The 12,337-nt window shown below is 43.4% G+C and overlaps 1 protein-coding gene across 2 annotated transcripts in view; it reads left to right on the forward strand.

The window, feature by feature from the left end:
- Positions 1 to 12,337, forward strand: part of si:ch211-15d5.11 (nuclear receptor coactivator 7) — a 134,775-nt gene that overhangs the window by 163 nt on the left and 122,275 nt on the right. The window contains exon 1 of one of the 2 annotated variants that reach the window (XM_068011637.1): positions 13 to 411. The exons of the other annotated variant lie outside the window; for it this stretch is intronic. The gene's annotated coding sequence lies outside the window, so the exon portion shown is untranslated. Of the gene's footprint in view, positions 1 to 12; positions 412 to 12,337 lie in introns of those variants that run through there. 2 annotated transcript variants of the gene reach the window in all.

Raw genomic sequence — 12,337 nt, forward strand, 5'->3', positions numbered from 1 at the left:
CTATATTATGCTTTATACGGATTGGGATTCTTGTACTTTTAGTTTTAGCGTTTACTTTCTGTTAGCTCAGTCAGACCTTTATTATTAATTTGTGAATGGCTGTCTGTCGAGGGTGTTCGCCTTTAATCAATGCCAAAAGCTGACGGGGTGGGTGGTACAAGGGGTGGAATCATGTCTATTGAAGATTTAGGACGAAGGATTTGTTGTGGAAAGTGATTTGCTCTTGCTCAGATCCGCCCCAACCAGTATTTTCGTTTCCTATGGGATTCCTCGGAGTAAAATTCTGCTATTGAGAAAATTCGACGACATATCGTCAAACTCTCAGGATCTGTTGAGAGATTAGCCGTGCTAAATCGTCTGATGAATTACATTAATTGAAAATGTTAATAACTGATATACGATAAGACACAAGTAAGTGCAAAAAATTGACTTCTATTTTGGAAATCATCTTTTTGATGTGTGGTTTATGTTATAAAATGGTTGGATACAGCATTTTAAAAATAGACACTGTCATTTCAAAAACTGGCAGCTGAGAACTGTTTTTTGTGTAGGGAGACAGGGTGGTGGTGGGTGAAGTCAGAATTACAGTGTTACTGTACAGATGCAGTCCATCAAATTTTTGCTGGTGTTCTAAGCCGCAGTCTAATTCTGCATGTCAACCATGGTTGAGTGGAAAGCCCACTTGCCTCTGAATCAAATGATTGTGGGTTCAAGTCCCACTCCGCAGACATGAACACATAATCTAGTGCAATACTGAGGGAGTGCACTGTCTTTCAGATGATGTCTGCCTTTCAGATGTCTGCCTTTCAAGTTGATGTTCAGCACAAGGAGAAGGAGATAGAACAGGGAGTTCTAGTCAAAGGTCACAGACCTGAAAAGTTAACTCTGCTTCTTTCTCCACAGATGCTGCCTGACCTGCTAAGTATTTCCAGCATTTTCTGTTTTTATATTAGGGAGTTCTAGTATCCTGGCTGATATTCATCTCTCAGATCTAAGCTCTGCAGTCCTGCCACATCCAGACGTGAGTGGTGGTGGACAATTAAACAACTAACTGGAGGAGGTGGCTTCAGAAATATCCCCATCTTCAATGATGGGGGTTCCCAGCACATCAGTGCAACAGATAAGGCTGAAGCATTTGCAACAATCTTCAGCCAGAAGTGCTGAGTGGATGATCCATCTCGGCCTCCTCCTAAAGTCCTCACCATCTCAGATGCCAGTTTTCAGCCAATTCGATTTACTCCACATGATATCAAGAAACAGCTGAAGGCACAGGATACTGCAAAGGCTATGGGCCCTGACAACATTCTGGCAATAGTACTGAAGACCTGTGCTCCAGAACCTGCTGCGCCCCTAGCCAAGCTGTTCCAGTACAGCTACAACACTGGCATCTACCTGGCATTGTGGAAAATTGCCCAGGTATGTCCTGTACACAAAAAGCAGGACAAGTCCAACCTGGCCAATTACCATCACATCATTCCACTCTCAATCATCAGTAAAGTGATGGAAGGTGTCATCGACCGTGCCAACAAGCGGCACTTTCTCAGCAATAGCCTGCTCAGTGACGCTCAGTTTGGGTGCTCCCAGGGCCACTCAGCTCCTGACCTCATTACAGCCTTGATTCAAACATGGACAAAAGAGCTGAACTCAAGAGGTGAAGTGAGAGTGACAGCCCTTGACTGAATATGGCACCAAGGAGCCCCAGCAAAACTGAAATCAATGAGAATCGGCAGGAACCCCCAGGATTTTTGAACCACTGCAGTCCATGTGGGGTAGGTACACCCACTCTGCTGTTAGGAAGGGAGTTCTGGGAATTTGACCAAGCAAAAGAGAAGGAACGGCGATTATAGTTCCAACTCAGGATGGTGTGTGGCTTGGAGGGGAATTTGCAGATAGTGATAGGCAGCACATCAGTGCAAAAGATAAGGCTGAAGTTGACTTGCAGGTAGGGATGGGCAATCTCTGGACAATATCCAGACTTGGGCTGATAAGTGGCAAGTAACATTTGTGCCACATAAGTGCCAGGCAATGACCTTCTCAAACAAGAGAGAATCTAACCATCTCCCCTTGACATTCAATGGCATTACAATCGCTGAGTGATCCCAATCCTGAGTGGCGTGAAACAGGGCTGTGTTCTCGCACCCACACCTTTTGGGATTTTCTTCTCCCTGCTGCTTTCACATGCGTTCAAGTCCTCTGAAGAAGGAATTTTCCTCCACACAAGATCAGGGGGCAGGTTGTTCAACCTTGCCCGTCTAAGAGCAAAGTCCAAAGTACGGAATGTCCTCATCAGGGAACTCCTCTTTGCTGACGATGCTGCTGTAACATCTCACACTGAAGAGTGCCTGCAGAGTCTCATCGACAGGTTTGCGGCTGCCTGCAATGCATTTGGCCTAATCATCAGCCTCAAGAAAATGAACATCATGGGGCAGGACGTCAGAAATGCTCCATCCATCAATATTGGCGACCACGCTCTGGAAGTGGTTCAAGAGTTCACCTACCGAGGCTCAACTATCACCAGTAACCTGTGTCGAGATGCAGAAATCAACAAGCACATGGGAAAGGCTTCCACTGCTATGTCAAGACTGGCCAAGAGAGTGTGGGAAAATGGCGCACTGACACGGAACACAAAAGTCCGAGTGTATCAGGCATGTGTCCTCAGTACCTTGCTCTATGGCAGCGAGGCACAAGTCAGGGCTGTGATGGAACACTCTCCACTGGCCTGGATGGGTGCAGCTCCATCAACACTCAGGAAGCTCGACACCATCCACGTCGAAGCAGCCCGTTTGAATGGCACCCCATCCACAAACATTCACTCCCTTCACCACCGACGCACCATGGCAGCAGTGTGTACCATCTACAAGATGCACTGCAGCAATGCACCAAGGCTCCTTGGACAACACCTTCTAAACCTGTGACCTCTACCACCTAGAAGGACAAGGGCAGCAGATGCATAAGAACACCACCACCTGCAAGTTCCCCTCCAAGCCACACACCATCCTGACTTGGAACTATATCACCGTTCCTTCACTTTTGCTGGGTCAGATTCCTGGAACTCACTTCCTAACAGCACTGTGGGTGTACCTACCCCATATGGACTGCAGCGGTTCAAAAAGGCAGCTCACCACCACTTTCTCGAGGGCAATTCGGGATCGGCAATAAATGCTGGCCTAGTCAGCGACACAGAATCATATGTCACAGAACACAGAATTGTTACAACGCAGAAGGAGGCCATTTGGCTGAGAAAAGCTCTTACTTCTCAAGCCTCTCATCAAAATTATAACCCTTCAATCTGGTAACATCCTTAATCGTGAGTGTCAACTGGCTATTGTATTATGAAGTGGATCATCGCTGGGCCTAATTCTGTCCTAACTGATGTCCATAAGTATCCCCTATCTGGGAGGGTTCATTTTTAGGAATATCAACCGTTTTAACTTAACGTAGATGATAAATAAAACTATTGCACTTCCTGACATTAAACTTCTACCTGCATTTGTAGGGAAAGGCTCCATCATTATAAGGTGAACGGAATAGAAGACAACAGGTTTTGAGTAGTATTCATATGATTCCAAAGTTGTGTTTTAATATTGCATATGGAAGAAATGAGAGAGGGAGATACGAAACATGAAGTTTTGATGAGATGGGAAAGAATGAGTTCTGAAAAATAACCTTGTTAAATTCCCTCATCCCTGTAACCATTCTGGCAAATCTGCCTCTGCACTCTCAAAGACCCTCAAATCCTTCCGAAAGTGTGGTGACCAGAACTGGATGCAGTTTTCTAGTAGTGGCTGAACCAGAGCACTATACAAGTTCAGCAATAACTTCCCTGCTTTTGGATTCAATACCTCTATTTACGAAGTCCAACATCTCATAAGCTTTGCTAACTTCTCTCTCAATATGTCCTGCCACCTTCAAAGGTCAATGCACAGGGACTCCCAAGGTCCCTGTGTCCCTGCACACTCTTTAGAACTGTGCCATTAAATTTATATTGCTTCTCCCAATCCCTTCTGCCAAAATCCATCACCTCACACCTCTTGGTATCAAATTCCATCTGCCACTTGTCTGCCCATTCTACTGGTGTATCTGTGTGCTGTTGCAGTCAATTTGTATCATCCACACTGCCACACCACCAAGTTTGATATCATTGGTAAATTTTGAAATTTTACTCTGTATTCCGAAATCCAAGTCATTCATATATATCAAGAAAAGCAGTGGCCTCAGCAATGACCCTTGGGGAACACCAGGGTTTACCATCCTCCAGTCTGAAAAACAACCATTTACCACAACTTGCTATTTTCTATCCTTAAGCCAATTTTTTACCCCAGCTGACACTAGCCCTTCTATTCATGAGCCTCAATTTTGCAATCCAGCCTTTTATTTGGTACTTGTCAAACACTTCCTTAAAATCTATATTGTTCTGATCCTGTAGTTTTTTTTCCCGGGTAGAATCTGGTGTGCCTTTAAGGCTGGAAAAGGAGCCGTTCTGCTTTAAGGCAACAAGCTCCAGAGACTGAGTCAAAGAATGCATTCTCGTTGCCCTGGGATACAGCCATTCAGAGACTGTGAATCAAAGAGTGCATTCTGGTTGCCCAGGATATAGCCACTCAGAGTCTGAAGATCGAGAGATACAATGTTACAATTTAATTTGGAACTGGCTTATAGTGGAAACAGATTGTTCAAACTTTCAGGCAGATGGACAGCTGGACCAGCATATACTGAAGGAAATGTGAGCTCTGTCTCGGTTTATTTAACCCTATTTATTATACTGCCAGAATTCTGATGTCAAGCCAGATAAATTTCTTGCAAGAAAATAACCAAATTCCTTTAACTACTGAACTGTAATTGTTGAAATTCATCTTTGGAAAAGAACAGCATCAATTCAACCGCTGAACTAGACTACAGACTGTCCTACTGTTGAAGAACTACTCCGCCCCCCCCCCCCCAACCCCCACCACATTCGGACGGCTGTGAGGACTTCAAGCAACCTTGGACTATTCCATATAGAAAGATTTCACTTCGGCTGGAGCGTAAATATGCAAGGACTCTAATTTTTTCTATTTTAAATGTTGTTTATATCTTAGTATTGTTTAAGAATTTAGTTTTTCTAATTAAACAGTTGATTTGTTGATCTAAAGACACCTGGTTTGGGTAGCCTCATTCAGGGGTTAATAGATGGTACAATTTGGCTGGGTCTTTCTTTAATTTGGAAAGTTTAAAATGATATGTTAGGCAATCTTTGGAGGGATGGGACTGAATCAATAGTGTGTTTCTCCCACCACAATCAGAATCGTATGTTTTGATTGGGGGCTTTGACTTGAGTGGTCAGTCGTAACAGTATTGACAACGTCCATTGCATTCCCTTCATCAATCTTCTCTGTTACTACATCAAAAAATTCTATGCTGGCTTTCTTTAATTAGTTCAAACCTCTCCAAAGTGCAGCCGGCAATTAGGAAGGCAAATGGTATGTTGGCCTTTATTGCAAGAGGATTTGACTGTAGTAAAGAAGTCTTGCTGCAATTGTATAGAGCCTTGGTGAGACCGCAACTGGGGTATTGTGTACAGTTTTGGCCTCCTTACCGAAGGAAGGATGTACTTGCCATAGAGGGAGTGCAATGGAGGTTCACCAGATCGATCCCTGGGATGGCGGGATTGTCCAATGAAGAGAGATTGAGAGAACAGGCCTATATTCTCCAGAGTTGAGAAGAATGAGAGGTGATCTCATTGAGGCATACAAAATTCTTAAAGAGCTCAACAGGGTAGATTCAGGGAGGATCTTTCCCCTAGCTGGGTGGGCAGGGGTCTAGAACCAGGGGACACAGTCTCAAAATAAGAGGTGGGCCATTCAGGACTGAGATGAGGAGGAACTTCTTCACTCAGACAGTGGTGAATCTTTGGAATGCTCTACCGCAGAGGGTTTGGAAGCTCAGTCATTGATTATATTCAAGACAGAGATCGATATATTTCTAGATATTAAAGATATCAAGGGAGATGGTGCAATGGGTAAATTACCCACAGTGAAGATGTAGGGAGGAGAATGGGCATGTAAGAATGGGTGGCACAGTGGCGCAGTGGTTAGCACTGCAGCCTCACAGCTCCAGGGACCCGGGTTCGATTCTGGGTACTGCCTGTATGGAGTTTGCAAGTTCTCCCTGTGACCGCGTGGGTTTTCGCCGGGTGCTCCGGTTTCCTCCCACAGCCAAAGACTTGCAGGTGATAGGTAAATTGGCCGTTGTAAATTGCCCCTAGTGTAGGGAGGTGATAGGGAATATGGGATTACTGTAGGGTTAGTATAAATGGGTGGTTGTTGGTCGACAGACTCGGTGGGCCGAAGGGCCTGTTTCAGTGCTGTATCTCTAAATAAATAAATAAAGAATGTTTATTTGAAATTTAGAAACAGCACAAGGTTTAAATTTGGAGGAGCAATGACTATAGCATATTGAGCCAAATTATGGGCATTATCAACAGTAGAATCAAAAGTATAGGTATTCAGGAGACTTAAAGATGGAGAGACATATGACGAGGCAGATGGATTTAGAGACAGTATTCAGAGTGTGGTGGAAGACATGGCTTTTGGACCCTCCAACAATGTAGAAGGAGGTGATAATGCACATTGGAGCAGAAATGAAACAGTGAAGCACATTAGCAGGGGCAAAAAGCTGGAGAAAGTTGCAAAATGAGGGAGGGGCGAGTTATGCATAAGTTGATGCACAGACAGTCAGAGGACACGAAATCAACAGAGACAGGGATGGTAAGACAGCAAGACTTTGTGTAGGATAGAATATGGGCAACTGACATCTAGAAGAGTTGGAGAGTATGTAGGGTGTAGCTCAGGAGGCTTGTGAGCGAGCTGTTAAAAGAGTCTCCTTTCCTCCATCTTGATGTTGGCAAAACCAAAGCCAGTCTCTTCACCTTCCGCAGGCACCTACACACTATCTGTCTCAATTCCATGAACCTCCTCGGCTACCACTTCAGGCTGAAACTGGAGCCATGGAACCTTGGTGTACTTTTGGACCTAAGTTCAGCTTCCCCCCCCCACAGCTGCCCCTAATCCCACCCCCAACTCCCATGGTTCACAAAAACCATTTTCCCTCAACGCCAATGCATTGCCTGTCTCTACTTTATTCACTCCCTTATATTGCCAAAACCTTATTCCAAGCTTCTAACCTTGTGATTGGATTTCTCAAGTGCTCTTCTTTTTCTGCCCTCACACATCATTATTAGGCTCGACTAGTACCCATTCTCATCCTCATCTTCAAATCTCTCCATTGCCTTAGCACTCCCTATCTCGGTTATTTCCTCTAAACATATCTTCCTGTGCATACCCACTGTTCCTCCAACACCAGTTTATTTCTTGCTCCATCACTGGTAACCACTTCTTCTGTCACTATGGCCCATCTTCTGGAATTTCCTTCTTCAACACATTCAATTTATCATCTCCCTTTCTGCCTTCACAATGACCCACTTATTTGTCAACATTGTCACCCCGTTTTAATTCCTCTTTCTCTTGCTTGATGTCCATTTGTTTTGCACTACCCTGTAAATTGCCCTAGTTGCTTTAGCAAGGATTCCAAAAGCTTGTACAATTTCATTCTCATGACTCAACATGGAGTTGGTTGCCTCTCCTTCCTCTGGTAAACTCATTCAGGTAGCCTGGGACCTCAGAACAGTAAACCTCTGTCCATAGATGTATCCATTTTCTTTTGAATTGTCTGTTTCCTGGATGGAACCATTTGACAGTCGCTATTTTTGGATTAGGACTAGTTGAATCTCTTGTTATTCTGGGGAAAACTTCTTATTCATCCAAGTGACACACTTAGAAATTTGCCTGTATGTAGATTGTATAGAATATTGATCTTTGAATATCTCTCTGTCTCTTTCATCCTCCTTTGACACACACATTTTTACCACTTCTTGTCAGTCACTCCAAGCCCCCACTTTCCTATTCAGTCAGTAGCACTACCCCCTCTGGAGACCTTTCTCATCTCCAAATGTTTTGTTTTGGTGACTGCATACCTCTCTAGCTGTTTGTACAGTCCATGAGACAATATGTTAGTACTGTTCCTCCTGGTGAGATCAGTCAGTGTAACAGTTTGGAATTTTGCATTACATTATTTCTTGGAATGCAAGATACTGGAGAAGAATTTTTTTGCTATTATATGTTCATTACCAACCAATAAAACAACAGCAATCATGTGATGTGGTATGAAAATAACCCTTGCCATGATATAATAGGCATAAAAGACTTCATAATTTCCAATTTCCTCATGGAAGGACTTGTGTTGCCTTAAAGAGCATTCTACAAGAACTGCAGCTGCAATTGCAAGGATCCTGGGTGCAGTGTTCAGGCAAGATCACAATCTCAGATAGCACAGCGAAATATAGCACGAAAATATTTATCAGTGAACAGATACTAAAAGGTATACATTGATGAAACAAATTGAATTTGATATTCATGTACTTAATCACAGGCTTAGAAAAGGACAGTGCCTTTAAGGAAATAAATCTACAGTCTACATGTGACTCCAGACCTACAGCAATGTGGTTGACTCTTAACTGCCCTCTGAAATGGCCTAGGAAGATACTTATTTCAAGGGCAATTGGGGATGGGCAACAAGTGGTGCCTTGTGATGCCCACATCCTATGAAAGAATAAAAAACAGACATTATTTTGGAAACGAGTGATTTAGATGTCAAATGGACAGTGCGTGCAAGCTGAAGAACAGACTAAAGCATGACTAAATATATATCTGCATTTGGCTTATGTCTGTGCTTCGTCGTGTAGGCAAATCATTAAAAATATTTTCAATTTAGTAATTTCACTTCAATATGTTGGAGAAAGATAGAAGCATAGAAAAATTACGGAACAGAAGAAGACCATTCAACCCATCGTGTCTGTGCCGACCGAAGACACTAGCCACCCAATCTAATCCCACCTTCCAGCACCTGGTCCATAACCTTGCAGGTTACAGCACTTCAGGTGCATGTCCAGGTACCTTTTAAAAGAATTGAAGGCTTCTGCCTCCACCACTGGTCAGGGCAGTGAATTACAGACACCCACCACCCTCTGGGTGAAAAAGTTTTTCCTCATGTCCCCACGAATCCTTCTACCAGTCACCTTAAATCTGTGCCCCCTGTTAATTGACTTCTCCGCTAGGGGAAACAGGTCCTTTCTCTAGGCCCCTCATAATTTTGTACACCTCAATTAAGTCACCCCTCAGCCTCCTCTGTTCTAAGGAAAACAACCCTAACCTATCCACTCTTTCCTCATAGCTGCAACCTTCGAGCCCTGGCAACATTCTTGTAAATCTCCTCTGTACTCTCTCCAGAGCAATTATGTCCTTTCTGTAATGTGACCAGAACTGTATGCAATACTCCAACTGTGGCCTAACCAGTGTTTTATACAGTTCCAGCATTACATCCCTGCTTTTGTATTCTGTACCTCGGCCAATAAAGGAACGCATTCCATATGCCTTCTTCACCACTCTAGCTACCTGTCCTGCAACCTTCAGGGACCTGTAGACATGCACTCCAAGGTCTCTCACCTTCTACCCCTCTCAGTATCTTCCCATTTATTGTGTATTCCCTTGCTTTATTTGCCCTCCCCAAATGCATTACCTCATACTTATCGGAATTGAATTCCATTTGCCACTTTTCCGCCCATTCTTTGTAAGATCTTTGTAAATAATAGCAAAATATTTTGCCATAAATTATTAAAACTGCAGATTCTTTCTTACCAATAGCTATCAATCTTAAACCTCAAATAATGTATTCTGAAGTATACACATAACCTCCTAACTAGCCTTTGAGAATGATGCCCCAGTAGCTCAGTCAGTAAGTGCATTTCCTGGTGTGGCACAGGCCAACAAGATCCCAGGTTCAGTCCCTTATCTGTGATAAGTCAGCTGGAAAAATGCTGAGGGGCCACAATTGGATTTTGTGTCTTTAACCCAGTATGAAAAAACATATCAGTGAGGATTTATGCTTTTAATAGACTATCTGCAGTCACCACTCCTAGCAGCAATATTCTGGCTTGGGACTTCTGCCTGCTTCTCCAAAACTGCTGGAACCACAAATCGATTTCCTGCGTCAGGGTCATTTGATTTCCTGGTTGGGCTCCTGGTAGGATTCTGCCAGTGCTGCAGCTGAACCACCACTGCAACACCAGAAGAGCAGGGAACACACACAAGGGCAGGAAATCACCCTGAAGATTAGAATGGATCTCCCACTAATGGACTCAGCTGGGATCGTAGCGTTCAGAAGATAAGTGGAGAGAGAGGAGGCTGATACAAGGCTGTCTCCCTCCATGCAGGCACCTCAAGGTTGTTACCACTGCTTCCTGGATCCTGCAGTTATGATAATCCCAGAAATGGAATCCAGACCTATGCCAACACCCCTCCCCTCCCCACCTCATTGCCATTTACATTAGCGGGTGTATCGATGGAGGAATAGATATAGGTTGGCAGTGAGGAAATAATGGGCTTCACTACTCACATTTTCCTTCTTTTGTCTGCTGCTATCCTGCCCAACTTTGGGTGGTTCATTGAGGATAATCTAGCCCAACAAATCTTGGTTGTGATATCCTCAAAGTTGAAGAACTTGCCAAGACACTATATCCAGGCACATGTGAAGAATTGCCATTTGAAGAAGATAAAGAAAAAAGAATCATGTTTTATATAGTGCCGTCCACAATCTCAGAAGGTCCCTTGTCCAATGAAGTACTTCTGAATTGTAGTCACTATGGTAATATAGCATCAACAGTGCAGGTTCAATACCCGTACCGGCTGTGGTAGTTCATGGATACCTGCCTCCTCGCCTTGCCCCACACTTGAGGAGTGGTGGCCCTCAAGCTGTCTATTACCAACTGTCTCTCTCTAATGGGGAGAGATGCCTATCGTCCTTTGGGACTCTGGCTAGTGCAATGGTAATATAGGGAAATACAAAATTGTGTCCTTCCCCTCACTGCTTCCTTGCAGTAAGGTCTTTAATAAACCCGGATTTTCTCACTCGATAATACTCTGTTCTGCAGCAGTTTGGCACAATCAACATCTGGCCTGACCTTCCCTGGGAGAAAGGGAAAAGATTGAAAATATATAGTATTCTTCCATGGCCAAGTTACAAAGACTCCACACCAAAGCAACAGAGTAATATGTTTTAGCAATGTAAATTGCAGGCTTGACATTTTTTTAAGTGTTTTTAAGTGACAAATTTTGCTCCCTCTCTTTCATTCCCCACCCACCCCATCCAAGCAGGCAACCAGTATAGGCCCTTAGCATTATACATGCCCATTTATGTAAATGGTCTGATCTTGATATATCAGACTGTCTTCACACCAGTGAGTTGCAATTCCAGCAGCAATGTCAGCAGAGCGGGATCACAGATATTTGGGCCCCATATCTCAACCAGAAAGGTTTCAGATTTGATCCCTGGTCTATAATGAGTTAATAGCTCTCAGCTATACTGGAAGGTGGGTGGTGTTACCATTGGTCTTGATATCCTTGGGCTAGAAAATGGAAAAATTGGGAGGATTTCCAACTCTTGATCGACATCCAGAAACATGCGTACTTGTCGATGTTGAGTGAATACATGATGAGGCTTGGCTGTCACATGCTCGTGGTTGAACAGCCTGTCTCAACATTCACTTTCCAGGCTCTCGTGAAGAATAACCACCGAATCATTGCTTTCATGGGAGGAAGGGAGAAAACTGAGATAAAGGATGTGTGTACTGTGATGACCCTTAGGCTTTGGACTTAATGATACAATTTGAATTGGTCCTGCTAGATATCATCACTTTTCCGTCAACAGTAGTGAATTATTGATTATTAGCATCTCACAGATAATTAACTGTTCCACTAAGCAGTATAAAAATGTTAGTGAAAGTATTGAATTCTTCCAAAAGTAATTGATCATATTGCTTGTCAACGTTGCTTCACATATTTGGAAATTAGACTGTAATAAATAAGATTAAATAGGAATAATAGGCAGTGTGGGCCCGATTTTAACTCACTCAAAACACTTTCACTTAGAGTTAAAATCAGACCCCATGTCCTTTTTAGTTACTCAATGGCCACTTTAATTTAATACGTTTTGTTTCTTTTGACATAGTTCACCTTACAGTTATGTGCAGCTCAGCACAGAGTCATATGGTTATCTGCACTGTTAATAAGCAAGAGTTCCACTGCAGACAGAAGTGAAACAGTAAGGTCTGAAATAAAGGAACTTCGCGGCCCTGTAATGTCGTGTCAACACAACCATGAATCTCAACAGAGGAAGGAGAAACGGCAAGATTATTTTTCTAATGTGAAGACAAGGTGAGTATTCAACTTTGGCAAAGTAAAACGAG

Source organism: Heterodontus francisci, chromosome 31, assembly GCF_036365525.1.
Source record: "Heterodontus francisci isolate sHetFra1 chromosome 31, sHetFra1.hap1, whole genome shotgun sequence".
Classification (NCBI taxonomy): Eukaryota; Metazoa; Chordata; class Chondrichthyes; order Heterodontiformes; family Heterodontidae; genus Heterodontus; species Heterodontus francisci.